The sequence below is a fragment of the Herpailurus yagouaroundi genome, unplaced genomic scaffold (assembly GCF_014898765.1).
Source record: "Herpailurus yagouaroundi ecotype Mexico unplaced genomic scaffold, PumYag 569, whole genome shotgun sequence".
Lineage (NCBI taxonomy): Eukaryota > Metazoa > Chordata > Mammalia > Carnivora > Felidae > Herpailurus > Herpailurus yagouaroundi.
In genome coordinates, this window is record NW_024412786.1 from 6695433 (window position 1) to 6715894 (window position 20462).

Here is a 20462-nt window from a genome sequence, read left to right on the forward strand (position 1 = left end):
TTGATTGACTGATTGATTGATTGACTGATTGATTGATTGACTGATTGAAAGCCAAGCCCGTTTCCCGGGTCATCTGCCCTAGCACCAAGCAGCACGTCTAACCCCTCCTGACTCGGCACGGAGGTGGCCTGGGGACTGCCAGCCGCGTCTGCACGTCTCCCAGGGCCCCGGCGTGGGGGCCCCGGGCGGGGGGTCCCGGCCGGGGGGCTGTCGGCACCACCTCCTGCTCTGAGCTCCCTGCCCGGAGGCCCCCGCGTCCTGGCCTCGACCCCACGGCGCCTCATTCCTTTGCCAGAGACGCTGTGACAAAGCACCACGGACAGGTGACAACAGATACTTATTGTGTCTCAGGCCTGGAGGCTGGAGGTCCGAACCGGATGTGTTGAGGGTGCTGGTGCCCGGTTAGATCTGCAAGGAAAGGCCCCGTCGGCTGTCCCGGCCTCTCTCCTCGGCCTGGAGACCGTCCTCGTCTTCACGCGGTGGCCTCCCCGAGCGCACGTCGGTCTCCAAACGTCCCCTTTTGTGAGGACGCCAGTCACACGGGATCAGGGCCCACCCTAGGGACCTCCGTTTGCCTTAATCGCCTCGATAAAGGTCCCGTCTCCGGATACGGTCACATCCTGAGCCTCTACGGACGCCAGCACATGAAATCTGGGGGACAGGACTCGGCCCCGGAGGGCGCCATTGGCTGGAGCACTGGGCCAAGAGCAGGGAAAGCGGGGCACAGAAGAACCCCAAGCCTCGCCAGCACCAAGCACGCCTCCCCGACCCCGGGACTGGGCGAGCAGGACGGGTTGGACAGCTCCAGGGCGAGGCTTCGTTCCAGGTGGTCATCGAGACCACGTCTGACCAGGTGTGTCCACAGGTGGCTAAGCCCCTCATGCCACTAAGCGGCAAGCGCCTGTCGAGTCAACGTGGCGTCAGCGCCGGGGGCGAGGGCTGGCGCGGGTCCCCGCGGGGCACGCAGGTGACCGGCAGGCCCCGTCCGCTGCGACCCTCCCCCCCCCCCACCTTCTGCCCTCAGCTGCCCACAAACCACCTTAACTGAGGACGCCTCACACCTGGAGGTTACTTACCCGCTACTCCTAAGTTGCCTCACGTGTCTAAACTCGAGTTTTATTCGAAGAAGAAAAGCAGAAGCGTCCAGACCGAGATGGGAGGGACGCAGGTGGTTTCGAGGCAAGGCCCAGAGGGTTCCGGGACCAGAAGGCCTCAAGGAGTCACCGTCACCGGGGTGAAGGCCCAGGAGTGACTTCAGACCGGCTGGGGAGGGGAATTCAAAGTCTCAGGAGGGCCGAGGGAGTGTAAAATCTGCACCACACAATCGAGGAACGTGAAACCTCCTTACGAACTTCGACTGCGGGTTCAAAGCGGGAAGGACATTCGAGGCTCCTGAGACGTGAGCGGGACCCCCGTGAGCCAGGATGACCGAGAATGCCACGTGCAGGTGGGAAAACGCAAAGGCCGCCCGCCGGGCCGGTCTCTTCCCTTCGCGGGTCGGGGTTCCGTGACCCCAAGAAAGAAGCCAGAGGCATCTAACGTGTTTGGTACAGGAAGTCGAGCAACGAGGTTTTGTTTTCACACACTGCACCTGTTGGTGAGGAGGGCCTCACGGATCAACAGTGTCTTCCCAGCCAAATACACAATCGAACCACAACGGTGTAAGATTTTACACTGAACGTGTAAGAACATTTTAAGAAAATCGAAAACACTTCTAGAATGTTTCAGAGAACTTAAGATTCCCCCTGTCTTCAGTATCATCAGATTGCTAAGAATCACTTATGTATTTGAAACAGGAGTTTTTGTTAGAATTGAAGGGAATTTGAGTCTGTGAGATCCCACAAAGGCTCACTTTTTTCTTTTTTTTAAATTATCTATTTATGTATTTTTGAGACAGACAGAGAGAGAGCACGAGCAGGGGAGGGGCAGAGAGGGGGGAGACGCAGAATCCGAAGCGGGCTCCAGGCTCTGAGCTGTCAGCACAGAGCCCGACGTGGGGCTCGAACTCACGGACCATGAGATCATGACCTGAGCCAAAGTCGGACGCTTAACCGACTGAGCCACCCAGGCGCCTCCCATAAAAACTTTTTAATGTTTATTTATTTTTGAGAGAGGGAGAGACAGAGCACGAATGGGGGAAGGTCAGAGAGAGAGGGAGACACAGACCCGAAGCAGGCTCCAGGCTCCGAGCTGTCAGCAGAGAGCCCGACGCGGGGCTCGAACCCACGAACCGTGAGATCATGACCTGAGCCAAAGTCGGACGCCCAACCGACTGAGCCACCTACGTGCCCCCAAAGGCTCACTCTTAAGGGACTACAAAATCAACCAGCTTCACAAACAGAATAACAGTTGGAAGTTACACTCTCCAGCTTTCAGGAAGTTACGTGTTTGGACGTGTACCTCCAATAACTTCAAGATCAACCCTAAAACCGTAGGTAACCAGAAATTCTCTTTGCCGGGTGGAAAGCCTCCGCTCGGGGACCAAGAGGACACGCTCAGCGGCTGGTGTGGCCCGCCCCCCGCTCTCTCTGCCGAAAAGAAAGCTCTGCCAGAAGCCGCCCATTTCTCCGAAGGACCCGTGCTCGGGTGGCGCGGGTTCCGGCCGGGAACGAATCCGCGGCACGCCTCAGCCCCTCCCTAGGTGCCTGGACACACGTTTGACCAAAGCCAACAAAACTCCCCACCCGGAGGGCTCCCATTGTCCTGGGAATTACAGCAGACTCGAAGGAGGAACACGTTTTAGTCCCGTGAGTCAGTGTTACCCAACACCGTGTGCGTGAACCCCCAGGCCTCTCGTTCTCCTGAGCAAGCGGCCGGACCTTCCCAGGATGGGGAGCGCGGGGGCGGGGACACGTTCCAAGTTCAAGACTTCCAAGCACACGACCCAGCCTCCGGCCAGGCTGCACGAGCCGGGTCTGGGAGGCGCTGTGTCCACGGACTGTCGGGCCCTCTGTCCGTCCTTCCGTTAAAGCAAAGCCCCGGCCACGGAAGGTGGGAGTCGGGCCCCTGCTCACGTGGAGTCCGGTCAGGAGAAGCCCAAGTCGGAACACAGGGAAATGACTTCGGATGACGTCCAGAGCTACAGCGGACAGAGCAACAGCTCCAGCCCCGTGACACTCCCTCCCACTCGCAGCGTCAGAGAGCCAGGACCAGCTCCTAGGTCCCGCGACGTCCTTGTGCGAAACCCAAAATGCAGAAGGCAGGGTCAGCGGAGGCTGGGTCTTCCGAGGCAGAGGTGGCTCTGTGGGTGTGGCCGTGGATTCCGATGCCCCCGTGCCCCGTGGCGGCTCGTCCTGCGGGGCCCCTGGTGGTCGGTGACACTCCACCCGGCATTGATGATGACGCACGGATATCCGCCACCTGCCACCCCACCACGATGGACACAGAGCCCACACGTCACTCAGCACTGAGGCCCAGAGCCCACGATGGGAGTGGGACACTCGGGGGCGGGTGCGAGGAAGCATCCAAAGACACCCGTGACCAGGGACGTGGAGTGACATGTGTCGCTTACCCCCGGGGCCGTGACCCAGTCTTGGCACTGCCCCCTGCTGTGTGACTTTGAGAATGTCCCTCAGCCTCTCTGAACCTCTGCCCCTTCACCTGCCCCATGGAGCTTTGACTCTCCCTGCGCAGCATCATGCCAGTTAAATCAGACGACGTCTGTGTCGTTTCTGGCTGAAACACAAGCGCATCAGAAGTCAGACTCCGGTAAACATAAAGGGCTGATGAAAAAGACCTGCGGATCAGAGATCACAAGACACGGCAGTGAATCGGTGTTCACCGGTGAAAAGCCTGGGTCCCGGACCCCAAACACGAAGGGACCACGAGCACGGCAGGAGGCCCGCGGCTGTCCACCCTCCCAACCCTGGGTGACAGCGGGTCCCGGCCATCTCCTCCTTCAGTCGTGCACCAAGACAGGCACTTCCTGGAAGGAAAAGGTGGCCTGGCTCTCAAGGCTTTTTCTAGAAAATTCAGTCTCCCGGTAGCAGCCTGCAGGGGGCAGCTGCAGGCTCAGGGGAGGGGGCAGATGTGACCGTCGGCCAACGTGCCCATGAAGCCAGTGGGGCCTCCGGGGCCCTGGAAGGAAAGACGGACGTCACCTATGGCTGGGAGACGCAGCCGCACCCTGCCCAGGATGAGCAGACACTGTGGCCGTGGGCGGCCCGTGCTGGGGTCGCCGGGGACGGAGTCACAGACGTTAAGATGTGCGGGAAGGCCGCAGAGCGCCAGCCGGAGAAGCCCTCCATAGAGACACTGGCGTTTCACTCCAAAGCAGATGGTTCTTCCTGAGGGCAGGCACGGCTTTGGTTCTTGTGGTTTGTCTGTTTTTCGAGACTGCTTTTTCTGAGCAGTTTCAGGGTCACAGCAAAGCTGAGGGGAAGGCCCCGGGATTGCCTGTGTCCCCCTGCCCCACCCCTGTGCCCCCAGCAGCAGCACCCCCACCAGAACAGCATCACCCCGAGTCCACCGCGGACATCCGGGGTCCCTCCCGGAGCCGCCCACTCTGTGGTGTAGACAGGTGCACCAGGGTGTTTCCACTACGGGGGTCGTGTCCCTGCGCTAAATTCCTCCGTGCTCCCCCTGCTCGCTCCTCCCCACGCTCCAACCCCTGGCCGCCACTGACCCGGCCTTTTCCAGAAGGTCACAGACAGCGTGTGGCCTTTCCAGACTGGCTTCTTTCGCTTAGTACGATTCATCCACGTTTCCTCCGTGGCTTCGCGGCTTCCCCACTCACCCCCTTTTAGCGCCGAACCCGACGCCGTTGTCTCGAGGGACGACCGCCCGCGTGCCCGCCACCTGCCAAGGGGCATCTTGGCTGCCTCCAGATTCTAGCAACTGTGCCGAAAGCTGTTGTAAACGTCCGCGGGCAGGTTTTCGTGTGGACACAGGGGTTCAACACCGATCCCACGGAGAGACTACCTTGCGTTTCACGAGAAACTGCCAACCATCCCGCGTCCCCGCCCGCGGCACCTGAGAGCTCCCGCCAGCGTGTCGCATTAGAGATCCGGACTCCGGCCCTTCTCGCAGGTGCGTGGGGGCATTCGGGGGCCTTTTGCGTGCATGGGGGTGGGGGGCGGTTTAATACACAGTTCGGGGCTTCTAGCTGTGCAGCCACCAGCACCCCCTGGGCTCGGGCCAGTTCTGTCACCGCGAAGGGAAACCCCGCGCTGGTTAGCAGTCACCGCCCGACCCGCCCTCCTCCGAGAGCCCCGGCCTCCCAGACTGACCCCGCAGGCCTGCCTGGCCCGTGCGCTTCAGGTCACGTGAGCATTTCGTCTCACGCGCCGTGTGACCTCCTGTGTCTGGTTCCCTTCACTCAGCGCATGTGACACTCCCCCACGTTGTAGCGGGTATCCAAGCTTCCTTCCTTCTGACGCGTGGATGGTCTTCCCCTGGATGGATGGACCCCACCTGTCGAGCCATTCGCCTCTTGATGTGCTGTTAGTTGGGCTATTTCCATTTGGGGGCTGTTGTGAATAACGCGGCCGTGAGCGTTCACACACGTGTGTTTGCGATTCTCCTGCACGTACGTATGTAACATACTCTCGTTCTCTTGGGAACGGGCCCAGGAGTGGACCTTCCCGGGGGGACACGGGGGCCCGGTGCTTAACCCTGAGGAGCTAGCTAGCTGCCTGACTGCTCTTCCCGGAGGGCGGCCACGCTTTAGCCACCAACGTCGGCGTGGCCGGGATGGCGACTCCCCCTCGCCGGCCACCGCGTGTGCCCACGCCGTGCTCAGCTGCCTCCACCTGCAGCCAGACCACAGGAGGACCTCAGGGCTCAACCACTCAATTGTTTTTAGATCTTTGTTCCAGTGACTATGACACAGAGGAGAACGTTTTGACCACCCCTCATTTAACAAACATTTACCGAGCATCTAAGACGCGGCAGGGCAGGCCCCATACGGGCACTGAGGACGTGTCAGTGGACGAATGAAAGATCCCTGCCTGAGCCACCCCACAGGAAGGAGCAACGGTGACAGCTTTGGAAAATTAACGGTCCTTGAAAGTTCCTTCCAAGATTAAAAGCTGGTTCCCACATCCCTCCACGGACAGCCTGTAGACTCACGTGCATTACTCTTCCCCGCACCAGCCCCAGGATGCCCACAAGACCGCGGCATTCTCAGGCACCACACGGAAAAAAGCATCACAAGCACAAAGTCGCGGTCCCAGGAAGGGGTGCGTCCCCGCCAAGTTCCAAGCCCACACACCCCGTGATCACAGCTGTACTGTAAGTCCAGCGAACCTCCCCAGTTTTCTAAGTTTATCTATCTTCAGAGAGCAAAAGGGAGCACCAGCGGGCAAGGGGCAGAGAGAAGGAGACAGAATCCCAAGCAGGCTTTGGGCCATCAGCACAGAGCCCGACGTGGGGCTGGAACTCACAGGCTGTGATATCGTGACCTGAGCTGAGATCAAGGGTCGGAGGTTTAACCGGCTGAGCCACCCAGGCGCCCCAGCGACCCTCCCTGTTTTACAGACGAGAGGCGGCCCGAGACATCTGGGTGGTGAGCGGCTCGTGACTGCCATGTGGGTCCCAAGCACAGACGACCCACACGCCGTAGACAGACTCCAGGTTTGGGAAAGCCCTCCACGCCCCGGTCCGAAGGAAAGCGTCATCACCAGAGGGGTAGAAATGAATTTGGGGATGGGCTGCAACTAGAATCTCCCTGCAGTCACCCTGCACTGAGGAACCTTCTGGAAGCTGCCAAGTGCCTTCTCCAATGCCACAGTTCCGGGAGCTTCCCTGAAGGGAGCAGGACGCTGAGCACAATGAGGATTATCTGTGCAGGGGCTGGTTTATCCGCTTGCTGACCTCGCTGCTACGTGAGGGTGAGGCGGGTGCCCACGTGGCCCTGGGCCCACAGCAGGTGCTTAACCACGGAGTGCCGCGTGAGTGGACGGTGGCCCAGCGGCGAGGGTCCCAGGGGCACGAACTCACTGCCCTGAGGTGTCCCGCGCGCGGCCTGGCAGGGGCATCGTCCCTCCGCTACCAGCCTGGGTTGCGGCCTCTGTGCCGGGGACCCCGCCCCTCACCTTGTGAGGACGCTGGTTCCCGGCCTGGCCCCTCATCTCTCTCCGCCCCCCGGGGCTCCAGGCAGGTGAGGGAACAACAGCTCAGAGTGTGGACGGGACCCCAAAGTGCACGGTCGGCCCCCTCGGGGGCTCAAACCCAGGTCGCAGCGCCCCACGTGGGGGATGGGCAGGGCTCACGGGTCCCATTTCAGAGATCGGTAGACAGAGGCCAGAGAGGTGAGGGCATTCCAGGCCACAGCCAGGCAGAGGCGGTGCTAGAAGCCAGGTCCCCATCTCAGGAGCCCCTCCAGGAGCCTGCAGCCAGGTGGCCGGCACAGGTGTCCAAGGAGGCTACATCAGCCAGTGCCCCCATGCAGAGGGGACCCGGCAAAAGGCCACCTTGGGAAAGTGCCCGAGTCACAGGTGGGCCAGAGCACGCCCAGGTCGACCCCCAGGGCTCTACTCCTCCGCATCCAGGGCTCCTGGCCCCACCTGGACCGCCACACCGCCAAGTGCACTTAACGCCCACCTTCTCAGGTTAGGACAGAAAGAGCCAGGGAGTCAGACGTCCCCGGGACGGCCCGTACCGTTGGTGACCTTGGCCCTGTTCTCAGGATGGCAAAATACGTGACTTTTTATACAGAAAACACATGAAAACACCCAGGCCTAAGTGCCCCTCGACAGCCGCACGGGGTGGGGATGGCCTTTGGAATCAGTTGGGCCTGGCGTGGGGCCCCCGGGGCCTTAGGCCATATGGCACTGCTGGGCCCCCCCGCGCCCCCCCCCCCACCTACAGGGCTCGGGGACGAGCTTGCTCGCTGAGGATGGGCCCAGCGGGTTATTCGCCACTTTGCTATTTAATCAGCCAGCACAGTGGCCACATCAGACATTTTGTACCGAGTGGTCTCCGTGGCCCCAGCCCAAACGCTCTCTGTCCCCCATCCAAGTCACCCCGGCTGTTGCCAACTGCCTCCTGGCGCTCGAAGGCGGTCAACAGAGAAATCACAGACCAGGGAGGCTTGGGCCACTCTCTGTTCCAAGGACCTCTGTCTAGTGGGACAGCAGGGGTGGTGTCTATGCAGAGAACAGGCCAACAAGGAGACCGGGCACAGCGAGAACCTGGCCAACGAGGAGCCCAGCCCTGTGTTTAAGTAGCAGCAGAAAGGGGGGCCGGCCCCGCCCCCACGCAGACCCTGCCGGGCGCTCATGTGTCTGGACCCTTCCTCCACAGGCAGGCGGTCCTCCCGCTCTGGGTGCAATCCTCGTACCCTGCAACCTTTGCTCCCTGGGATTCTCAGGGCTTGCCACCCCGAGGGCTCCGATGGGGGATCCCTCCCATCTCACTGAGTGATTCTTCTGCCGGGGTCTCGACGGGGGCCTGCGCATGGTGAGGGCCTCCTGGACCCACAGCCCCAGGATCAGGCAGGCCCTGAGGGGAGCCTGGGCCCCTGGGAAGCTGGGCTGGTTGCAGACCCTCAAGGAGGAAACTAAATCCGGGAAAGACCAGCTCTCTGGGCTCACCCTTAGTGACTCGAAATTCAGCACCCTCCCCAGGCTCCGTGCTGGGGGCACGTCCCCGCTTCAGGACAAACCTTGAGAAGGCATTTGGGGGAAGACCGGGAACACAGGACTCTCATCGCCCATCGGTACCACGTGGGCGCCCAGTGGATCCTTCCTCCCGCGCCGGCGACTCCACAGAACGAGGGAAACAGGGCAGTGGGTGGGCGTGGGCAGAGTCAGGCAGGCCAAGCCAACTGTCCCCACTACGAGACCACAAGCCCCCGTGAGTCGTCGGAGCCCGGCATTTGCTAACCAGCCGGTCTCCAAGAAGGAAAGACGGGCTCCGAGAGAAGTAACAGCCACGTAAACCAGGGGCTGACACGTGGTGGAACCGGGACGTGGTCCCACGTGGCTCAGACACGGCGCCCAAGCTCTTCGAGGCTGTTGTGGGGGGGAGGGTGAACTCAGCAGGCCTGAGCCGCCCAAACCCGGCCCCTTCCGAAGGCCCCAGGCGTGGCCCCTCCGAGTCCTGGGAATGATCTACCTAATCTAGTGTTTCTGCCACGTGAGGCCTTGGGCCACATCACACGGTTTACGCTAACAGTGTGACTTGGGAATGGGGACCCCCGGCCCACCGGTGTCGGCCAAAGCCTCTGGAGGGGCTGGACGCCGAGGTCGGCCGTGCCTAGGTGACCGACCCCCGGTAAGATCCCGGACTCGAGGCTCGAGGAGCCTCCCTCACCGGCGACGGTTCACACGTGCGGTCACACGTGGCTGCCGGCAGAATTCGACACCGTCCACAAGACCCCACGGGGAGGACGGCTGGAGGCTGGCGCCTGGTCTCTCCTGGACGGCCCCGTACCCCTGCTGACTCTAACCTGGGTCCTTCCACTGTGACGAACCACAACTGTGTTCCACTGAGCTCCGTGGCTCCTTCTAGAGAATCTGTGATCCCGGGGGGTGGTCTCGGGGACCCCTGAACGTACGTGTCCTGTCTGTGGCTGTTATCCACGAGCGGGCTGCGTGGCAGGGTGGGGGAACTGAGGCCTGCGTCCATTTACGTTTTTGTAACCGTCAAAGACGCAAATCCAACTGCACAGAGGCGTTCTGTCTGCTGACACGGTGGCCGGAGCACCAGGGCCAGGTGCCTGGCGATGCGTCCCGGGAACGGCGGCCCCTGCGGGGGGATCCCACAGACGGGTAACAGGATCCCGTGCGTCTCCCGTCTGGGCAGCCCAGACAGCTGTAAGGCGAGGCTGTGCGGGAAGGGACCCGAGTCCCCATAGGGAAATTCTCGGGTGACGGGCTCTCCCCCAGCAGACGCAGCACGAGTGGTCTCTCCTCCCCGTGGCAGATGCCGCCACCGCGGGATGGCAGAAACAGGGGGACTTCGCAGACACCCCGGGTGTCTGTCCTGAGCCGGCGGCCCCCGCACTGTTAGGAGAGAGCAGGACTCCCGCGGGTCCCCAGCACGGCCTCGCCTGGGCCACTGTCTGCTTTGGAGATGGTTCCCATATAAGCCACGTAAGACACACGAGGAGGCCAGCGGTCACCACAAACAGCCCCTTGTCTTTCCACGCTGACCACAGAGCCATGCCGCCCAGGGCCCCAGGGAGGGGGCCGGGGGCAGACACCCTAGAGACACCACCTCCCCACCGGCCCGTCCCTTGCGGAGGACACCGGGCAGCGGAATGGACTCCTGGACCCGGGGCTGGGACACGTGGCCCAGCCCCTCTGAGGACACAGCTGAGCATAGACAGGAGACAGCCAGACTTTGGTGGAGGCCAGCGTCTGCATCTGGGTCTGCCTCCCCTTTCCCGCGAAGGGAGCCCCCGGGAGGGGCAAGAGGAAGAAGCTAGGAGAGGCAGACCCTGTGTCCCCACGGTGCCGCCGTGCACCCGGGGCTCTTGGGAGCCCCGTTTTAGGAACCGGGAGCCCGTGGCCGTGTGGCCGGAAGGACCCCGGGCCCTGGCCTCTCGCTGGTGTGGCCCAGCCCGCCAGGTTCTCGCCTCATCTTCCAGACCGGCCTGGACCACGGGTGTCATTCTCAGCAGCTTTGGGTTGTCCAGAACCCACAGTCACAGCCTCTCCCCGTCAGACGATGCTGACCCGGCCCCCACACGGGACACGGCAGCCCTGCCCAGCCTCAGCCTGGCCACAGCCCACACTCCTGACAGGGTCCCCGTCTTCCAGCCTCTTTACTCCCTCCCGGAACCCAGCCCACGGTCCGGCGGGAGGCGGGAGGGACAGCGCGGCCACAGGGTCCCCGAGGCACCACTGTCCCACTGGATGACCAGTGAGGGCCTGGCCTCACCCCTAAGACAGAATCCTCCCTCGGGGTCCTCCCCCACCTGTTTGCTGGAATTCAATATGAGGAGACCCAAGTCGGCTGCCCACAAGTTCCTGAAATGGGGGTGGGACACGTTTGGATTCTCTCTAAATTCCACCAGGAGGAATGTTGCAGAAAAGGGGCAGGTCTGCCGAGGCTCGTCCCCTGACCTACCGGGTCACCCCTACGCACACTTGGAAGTCTGGACTAGGGAGGGCTATTCGCAAGCTGGCTGGCGGCCGGGGAGTGTGGAGGGTGTGCAGGGGGCCCACGGGGCCGAATCCAGGGTCATCTTACGTGGTCACAGAGATCTGAGCGAGGGGAGACCAGAGAACTGCCCCTGGGCTGCGGCAGGGGGAGGGGCTCCCGTCACCACGAGGGTCCCACCAGTCCCATCCCTGGGGACCCACGTCTGACTTCGGTCCCCGAGCCCCAGGCCGGCCCGTGTGGGGCTCTCAGCATCCCTATAAGTGACCGCTCCGTGAACACAAGAGGGAGAACGAACAAGTGACTCCCCAAACCAGCTCAGGACACCTGACCCACGAGGCCTTCGCTCTGACGGAGGCGGGAGGCGTGGAGGGACCCATCAGCGCAACGTCCTCTGTGTCCTCCTCAACACGCTGGTGGTGCATTCGCAGGTTCTCCTCCCCAGCTCTGATCGCGTCTTTTTTTTTTTTTTTAACGTTTATTTATCTATTTTGCGAGAGCGCGTGCAAGCGTGAGCAGGGGAGGGGCAGAGAGAGGGAGAGAGAGTCCCAAGCAGGCTCCGTGCTGTCAGCGCAGAGCCCGACGGACGCGGGGCTCAAACCTACGAACCGCGAGATCACGCGCTGAGCCGGAATCAAGAGTCGGACCCTTAACCAGCTGAGCCACACAGGGGCCCCTTGGATCCCGCCTTTGAAAGGCCTCGCTGCAGACAGGTGCGCTCACAAGAAAACGCCTGATGGGCCTGCACTACATCTCCACATCTGGCATTTCCTGTGCCTTTCATGAAACGGGACAGCGAATCTACTCCAGGAGCGTCAAACACTCCTGTTCGCTGAACCGTCCCCTCGGAAAACACCCAGGGATGATTCGCACGGGAGGTGCGTGTATGCACACGTGGGTGGAAGGAATAAACAGAAAAGAGACACAGAAGCGTAAGTGTTCAGAGCGAGTGGGGACCCGCAGCCGACCCTCTCATCCCTGCCCACGCTTCTGACAGACGTCAGGCTGCATGACTCACACGTCCACAGCCACGGAGCCACGGCGATACCACGCAGCTCCTCTCCCTGTGCTTCCCAAAGACCGGCTTGCTGCCTAGGCAATCGGGTGACAGCTTGCAATATGATAAACACGTCACCAGTCAGAAGGAAGGAGGGGAGGGAGGAAAAACGAGACAGTCTGGATTCCACCAAACAGAAAGTTACAGAGCAAGGACCCTCCCAGAGGCCAGGACCAGTGCCCCCACCCACCCCCCACCACCGACCCCGTGAGCCGGATTCCTCCCCATCCAGGTCTGCTCGTCCTCAGCCCCCAAATCTGAACAGCTCTGACCAATCCCCGAGGCGGCATTTCCCAGGAAGCCAGCCCAGAGCCGGCCTTTCGGGAGGGGGCCCACAGGGACGGCTCATCTCCGGGCTCGGGAGCTGAACAATGAGTAAGGGATTCCTCTGCATCCCTTCCCTGAGTTTCAACCCACTCCAGTAACAAATCACAGACAGCCGGAGATCAGAGCCTGAGGGATGTGCTGGGTTTCGGCCCGTCTGAAGCCTGCTCCCCAGCAAAATTTCTAAAGACCTCAAAACGTCCCAAGTCCAACCATGAAGAAGGCCGCCCTGGAGTCGCAGCTGTTCCAATATCGCCTTAGTTTAACCCAGGAGGGGCACGGAAGGTGAACGTGGTAGTGCTCGGTGAGGTCCAGGCGTGGGCAAGGCGTGGCTGGGGAGGCACCTGGATGACCTGGGGCTTGAAGCAGGAGTCACTGCGTGCTGGGAAGCGCTGAGGCGGGAGTAGCCATCCAGGGAGGAGGGAGCCCCAGCAGAGGTGAGGGCAGAGGGGCATCGGGATGGACTAGGAGAGGCTCAAGTCCAAGGACGGAAATGGAATCCCCGTCCCGTAAACCCTATCCTGTCTGGTGCGGCTTCCAAATTCCAGGCCACATCCAGCTGGGTTTGCACACGAGCGCCCCACCCCCACCCCCACTCCCTGTGGAGTCCTGGGCGGGTGCTTCAGACATCACAGCTGGGTATAACACAGCCCCGAAGGAGCCCACACGGGAGACAAGGCAGCACAGCACAGGGGCCAAAGGGCCTCTCAGGGATGAGAAAGGCTGACTCTGTTTCTCCCTGCATTTCTCCCTGCGTGTGGCCTTCAGGGGGGTATTTAATCTCACGCCTCAGTTTCTTATCTGTCAGATGGGCTTAAGGCCACCCACCCAGAAAGCCACTCAGCATTAACCCCGGACATGAGTGCCCAATAAACAGCAACAAACACAACACAATAACGTGAAACAGCCAGAGCCCAAGGGTGCACACGCACATGCACGCACCCCTTGTGATTTAGACAATGATGTACCAAATGTCGGCGTATCACAGGCCAGGGAGATTAAGAAAAAGAAATTCCATGGCGCAGCTGGGATGTCAAACGTTTTATTTCCCCAGAAGAAGATATCTTAGGAAGCGAAATGTACCATCAGCACCATCCCTAACAGAAAGGACACTCACCCCCACTGTCTCGGAAAAAGTCAACACGAAACACAGCCTGTCCTTCCAATCGAATCCCCCGAGCTTCGTGTAAAACCCCCTGTCAGGTGCCGAGTCTCCGCATGTCACCTGGGGCTGGGGCGGGCTGGGCAGGAACTGGAGGACGAGGGCACCAGACTGGACACCAGAGGCCAAGCCCACGCCCGCCCGGGGCACAGGGATGGCTCCACACGGAGTGGGCAAAGTGCATTGAGCACGGGGTGGGAGGCTCCCAAGGGCTGTTCTAACCCAGAAGCCACCCTGCAGGACACGGGAGCCACCTGGCCAGGCCACTCAGGATGCACATCTCACTCTCCACCCCAGGGAAACCCGAACGGGCACAGGTGCCCCAAGCTGTGCGCATGGCGACTCAGACGCTGATCTGCCTTGGAACAACCTGGAGAGGGTGCTCCGGCTTGGGGACCCGGCCAAGCGACCCAGCCCATGGGTCGGGCTTCCCATGTCGCCCGGCGCCTCACGCATGCTTGGCCTTCACTGGGTCACGGCGCCCCTCCCGTGGGGGGCGTGTTCACGGGACCACAGCATGCGGCGGGCGTGCACGCGCCAACGCGCACACGCAGACTCAGTTCCTAGACCTGGGACACGTTCCTGGCATTCGTGAACTCCCCGCAAAGCCATCAAGCCCCGAAGCGGTGCCCCCTGTAGCTGAGTGAGCTCCGATTCTAGTCCAGCATCAGCTCTCTGGCTGCGGCCCCTGGGCTCTCAGACAGCAAACGTGGTGGACGCGAGGTCCTCACTCGGGGTCCCCCAGCGGAGCCCCTGGGCTTTGGCTCCTCGGGGAGACACGCTGAGGGGCACCCCCCACCCCGGGATTAGATCCCGTGGCATGGACTCCTTAGCGGGAGCAGGAGAATGGCGACAACCCGCCAGACACTGGACACGGGAGCCGGGTGCCTCAGACCCACATCCTCCCAGGAGACTCATCGGATGCCCAATAAGTCTGTGGCCCCCAGAGGTGGAAAATGCGCCGTTTTCGCAAGCTTCCAGGGGCCCTTTCGGGGGTGAACCTCAGTCCAAGGGGGCTCCCAGGGCCTGTTCTGTAAACCCACCCTTGGTAATTGGTGGTTGACGCCCAATGGCACCCTCCCCGCCCAGAACACCCCCCGTTTGGCTGTGAGGCTCTTCTCAGTTGAAAGAGACACGTACACGTTTGTGTTCACACGAATACACCTTTACTTACATCCAGCCTCGCCTGACCTCTTTCTCACTGACCGGCTGTGTCCGCGAGCCCAGTAAATCCAGACGCACACGGAGAAGACCGGGTCGTAAGTCACTCCACCTGCTTCCTGCCACCCACTTGGCACAGGCTTCCGGAGGAACCGCATTCCACACCTAGACTGGGCCCTCCCTGCTCCAGAGAACTCGCTCGGCAGCCCCACGGCTGGAGGTAAAATATCTCAGGGAACAGAGACGGAACGTGTGGCTGGCCGCCCTCTCTTCCCCTCAGGCCCGGGGTCCTTGGACATAGGACCCTGGGAGCGGGCGGCCAGCCTGCCCCCCCCCCCCCCCGCCCGATTCCTTGGGGACACTGCAGCCTAGAAGCCTCCCTACCCCCGCTCAGGGGAACGGTGCTAAAACTTCAGGCCGAGAGGGCTCGCTGGGACCCCCTGGCACTCTTGTCTCAGAGATGTGCCCGCCGGGACGAGTCACAGAAATGGAATCACACAGCGTGCGCTCAGTCGATTGTCTTTTCTTCCTCCATGTACTTTTGAGGACAGCTTTGTCCTTGCCCAAAGTCACCTCTGCCCAGGGCTCCTTAAGGTCCTCACCTGAGTCCCTTTCAAAATATGTGATAGCAACACACACCTGACCTGGCCTGGCCTAGGGTCCACCTCAAAGCTGTTCAGCTTTCTCTAAAGCCAGACAGTATTTGAAAACCACATTGTTTTTTGTTTTCGCAAAACCCCAACTGAAAACACGTCACACAGAAAACAGTCCTTAGACTGGAATGCCGAGGAAAATCCTGCCGTGGGTGAGACACCAGACAGCTCAACTTTGTTCCCTTTTCGCTCTGGCTGCCAGGAAGCTCAGGATGAGTACTGTATGTAACTGTAAAGATGCTCGCTTACCCCAGAGGTTGGTCTTAAGGATCCCGAGGGGTTAAAGCAGAGTTTTACCGATGCGGCCTGCAGCAGAATCATTTTGGAAGGAGGCCACAAAGACAGATTCCTACTGAATTAGATTTCTCGTGCATCTGGTGCTAGAATCTGCGAGATGCCCAAGAATTCTTGGTCCTCAGGTGAGGCCCTGCCGTCAGAGTGAAACGACCCGGCCCATTCGCTAGGACGGAGGAGAACCTTCTGGAGGAACTGATCTGGTGGCCCATTCCCTAGGACGACCACCTGGGGCACCAGAAACCCTCTCTGCTCTCTGATCCCTCACTGGGGGGGGGGGGGGGGCCCGCTTACACCCGCAAGTGGGAAGGATCGTTTGAGGCAATAACAAAGAACACCTGAGGAGATCCGAAGCCCGTTCGCAGGTAGGCTAACGCCTCCGAGTCGTCCGTGAGAACTCGCGTGAGAAAGTCAATTAACTGTCGCTCTAAACTGGAACCCTTCTGCCGCTACTTAGGTGACATCCTGGCTGCTAACCAAATCGCCACTCGAGGGTACTTTCCCGTTTTCTGAGCGGCGGCAGGAGGGGATGGCGGCAAAGAGTCTGAGACACCCACAGTCCGTGCAGGTTCATCGCGTGACACACGGCCCCACGCAGGCGCCGGGGCGTGGGGGGTATGAGGGGCCGTACGTGATGAACGGAGGCCCTTAGGACAGCAGGAGGCCGCTGAGGGGCAGGGTCCCTTGCCGGACGGGCAGCTGCGAAGGAGGAAAAGGAGCCCAGGTAAACCTCGGCCTGACGGAGGATCCTGCCTCCGCTCTGCCACCAGCCCGGGCCCCAGCACCGCCCACAGAAGAGCCACGTCGCGGCGACGGAAGGCCCTCCGCATCCACAACACAAGGACCTCCGTCCTTCCTCCAGCCGAGGGGCCCCGGGAAGCTCTTCCTGGGCTAGTCCCCCAGGGAGCAGCCACCCCCGTATCCTACAGGCGGCCAACTGTTACCGTAGATTCACTCCTAGCCCTCACGTGGGGCCCAGACCGGCTCCTCCTTTCTCCCTTCCCCTTGTTTGGCGATGCCCACCATCGCAGGGGTGGCTGCTCTGAGATCGAGTGTTCCCCACCGACAGGGAGCCGACGCACGTTCCCGATGGAGAGACTCGAGGCCCCACCCTGACCACAGATCTCCAGAGAAACTTCCGCAGCACAACCGCCCCCTCACAGCCCCCGGGATGGGGACAGGCCAGAGCTCCGATCGACAGGCCAGTGTCCCCCCGTCGTGAAGAAACCCAGAAGTCAGAGGGCCTTGGCGCGAGCTGGCGCTCAGGGACGTTGGGTCGTGAGCGGACCAGCGGGCCTGGGGCAGACGCCCCCAAAGGCAACAACAACAAAGGAGCAGGAACCGGGTGCAGGCCGGGGTTCAAGGCCCGACAAGGGAACGGTATCGGGCAGCAGCTGGAGACAGGAGGATCCCGGCCCTGCCCACTCAGCCAGGACAGCTGGGGTGGCACGGTCCCCCACGGAGCCCCCCACCGCCCCCTGCCACAAAAACACCTGTCTTCGCCGGCGGAGGGGCGGGACGCAGCTCAGAGCAGGCAGAGGGACGCCGTGCAAGGGCCTGCACAGGGGAAGAGGAGGGTCCAACTGGGTTTCAGGCAGGGCTGGGAGGAAGGGAGCTTGAGGCGCCCCCCCAAGGCCGATGGCGACCAGGACCAGGGCGGGACAGTGGCTCCTACGCTCTGCCTGCGCCTGCTCTATTCATATCCCCGGGACACGCGTTCTCAGCGGGGTCTCGGAGGGCCAAACAGATCCTCGGGTTTTTAAGCATAAGGTGCAGATACAGAAGAGACACACGAACAGATACGCAGCATTTCACAGCACGAACAATTCATCGGGGTGGACCATTAGGAAAAAAAATATCGAAAACATCTTCTTGGACAGATGACTAAAAAAAGGTGAATTTGAGGGGCTCCTGGGTGGCTGAGTCAGTTAAGCGACCCATCTTGACTTTGGCTCAGGTCATGACCTAGAGGTTTGTGGGATTGAGCCCCACATCGGGCTCCTCGCCGACCACGTGGAGCCTGCTTGGCATTGTCTCTCCCTCTCCCTGCCCCTCCCCTGATCGTGCTCTCTGTCTCTCTCTCAAATAAATAAGTAAATATTAAAAACAACAACAACAACAAAAGAGAAGTTTGAGAAACATTGTTCAAAGGGATTTGGACCTCCACACTTTCCTTGATGGTCGCCTGTGACAGGGCCAGGGGAGAGGACACAGTGTGTGCTCAGCCTGAGCTGAATTAAGCTGCCCGATGCCCCTGTGGCTGAGAGCGAGGTATGCTGGGTGCCACATCCTCCCCTGAGCATGACAACAACCTCAAAAGGTGAAGTCGGTCAAGGTGAGATCCACACTCAGGCAGCACTCAGCGAGTGCCCACCCGTTAACCACATGCTGCACGTGAAACAATGCCGACGGAGCACACAGTAGGTGCTCAGTAAAACGGGCACTGGGCTCTAGACAACGGGCTCAGCACATGTCTTGACTATGCAGAACTGAGGTCACGGGCTTCCCTCCACTGTTCCCTGCCCCCAAGCACAAACGGGTGTCCCCGTGACTATGCAAAAATGGTACAGGGACACTCAGAGCACCTCTCTTATCCTCCATCAACCCTTAGCCACACTGGCTGGGTCCAGTACGGGCACGGCAGCTCGGACATCGCAGAGCAGACAGGAAAAGGCAGAGCTGGGGCCCCAAGCGATGGTCCTGGTAAGTCCCCTCGAGGTCACATCAGCAGGGGACCAGGGAGCAGCTTTGTTTCTCCAGGGTTGAGGACAACTCCAGCCACCCTCTCCCCCCGCCAGCCTAACACAAAACCAAGAGCCTGATGATAAGAAACTGACCATCCTCTGGCCACAGTGCAAAAGGGGTGAGGCAGACCACAGCAGGACGGTGGCGACCAGCTTGCAGGTGAAAAAGACAAGGAGAAAATGCGCTAACTCACCAGAGGCGCTGGCGGACTGGGCCCTGCAGAAAAGCTTCTTAGGACAGGAACCGTCTGTGCTCCGGTGAGCCGCGGCACGGAGACTGGAGGGACTTTCAGAGCTGGGAGAGACAAGAAGACCAGGACATGGTCAGGCAGATGCTGTCGAGGGGCAGAATGTGAAATCTCCAAGCGGATCCTGGCGTCTCTGAGCTAAAAACCAGGGGCTGCACCTCTGCCTCAGCCAAGATGGTACAGGTGTGCCTTTCCCCATCTCTCCCACACGGTGCAATTAAAAACCAGGATGCTGTACAGAAGACACACACAAGACTCCTGAAGGGGGAGAGAAGGAGGAAGATTGGCAAGGGACTAGGGACTCCGAGGAACGGCACGGTGGGCAGTCCTCTAGGCTGGGTTTTTGCCTCATCCAGCCCAGGCGTGGAGCTAAAGAAGTCGGAGACCCAGACGTTCAGGAGAAGCAGACAAAAAGCCACCACGGATGATTGTTCTCTGTAGCCAAGGGACCAGGAAAGTGGCAGCCTAATGAGACAAGGTGTTTACACAATGACCACTGTCCTGCAGCCAGACACCAGAGAAAAAATGGCACCCACCTGGACCCGCCGCAGCAAAGGTCGAGTAGGGAGCTGAGACTTCCAGCCTGCGTCGCTGTAATAGGCACCCCAACCCCCCACTGGGTGGTGTCAAATAAGCCTAAGTAAGAGCTGGGACTTTTTTCCCCACCATGTGGTAATGAATCCTCCTCTCGCTCCATGGCATTAGTGTGGGCAATGTGGGGAGACTGGGTTTCCACACCCACTCGGCAGTAACAAGTCACCCCCCCCCTCCCTCACCCCACTGAGCTGGTGTCAGGAAAGGGCTAATGGAAAGTCAGGACTTTCTCCATCACCACCAGAAATGAGGTCACCCTGCCACGGCATTGGTGGGGATCACATAAGGAGCAGGAGCGCCAAACCCCACCAGCAATAACAAAGAACTTCCCCACTGGGGTGTCAACAGAGGCCAAACTGTTGATGAGACTGCTATGTCCACCTGGCAGCAATGGGACAGCACCCTCTCCTCCCTTGAGAGAGCAGTGTGAAAGAATACCAGCTGAAACCGAGGTGGACAAGGATCCAGAGTCTCACCAGATAATATGAGAACAGACTCATCTCCACCGAAAATCACCCATCATCCCAAGAACCAGGAAGATCTCAAATGGGAAAAGGACAACCCATGGCAGGTGACACTGGGGTGACAAAGATGTTAGAATTATCTGACAAAGAGTTTAAAGCAGTCCCGATAAGAATAAACAACCAGGAACGTGCTGGAAACAGATGAGAAAAACTGGAAGTTTCATTAAAAAACAAAAAAACAAAAAAACCAAAAAAACATAAAATCTGAACAAAGAAACAAAGAAGAGCCAAGTCGAAATGTTGGAACTGAAAAGTGCGGTCATTGAAATAAGCAGCTCACTGGACGGACTCAACAGCAGAATGGAGGGGACAGAAATAACTGGAAGACAGACCAACAGAAATTACCTAAGCTGCACGGCAGAGAAAAAACATACTAAAAATGAAACAGAACCTCAGGGACCAGTGTGCCTCTAACCTCATCAGAGACCCAGAAAGAGAGAAGAATGGGGAGGTCCAAAAAAGCACTCAACAATATAACAGAAGAAAACATCCCAGATTTGGCAAGAGACATAAACCTACAGATTCAAGAAGCTTAACAGGTCCCAAATAGAATAAACCCAAGGAAATTCACACCAACATGAATCATAATTAAACTTCTGAAAACTAATAAACAAAGAAAAATCTTGAAAGCAGGCAGAGAAAACGGATACTT

At 60.0% G+C, this 20462-nt stretch overlaps 1 protein-coding gene across 13 annotated transcripts in view; it reads right to left on the reverse strand.

The window, feature by feature from the left end:
* Positions 1 to 18760, reverse strand: part of SHANK2 (SH3 and multiple ankyrin repeat domains 2) — a 469884-nt gene extending 451124 nt beyond the window's left edge. For all 13 annotated transcript variants that reach the window (XM_040465727.1, XM_040465726.1, XM_040465725.1 and 10 more), the window contains exon 1: positions 18639 to 18760. The gene's annotated coding sequence lies outside the window, so the exon portion shown is untranslated. The remainder of the gene's footprint in view (positions 1 to 18638) is intronic.
* Between the last annotated feature and the right edge of the window lie 1702 nt (positions 18761 to 20462).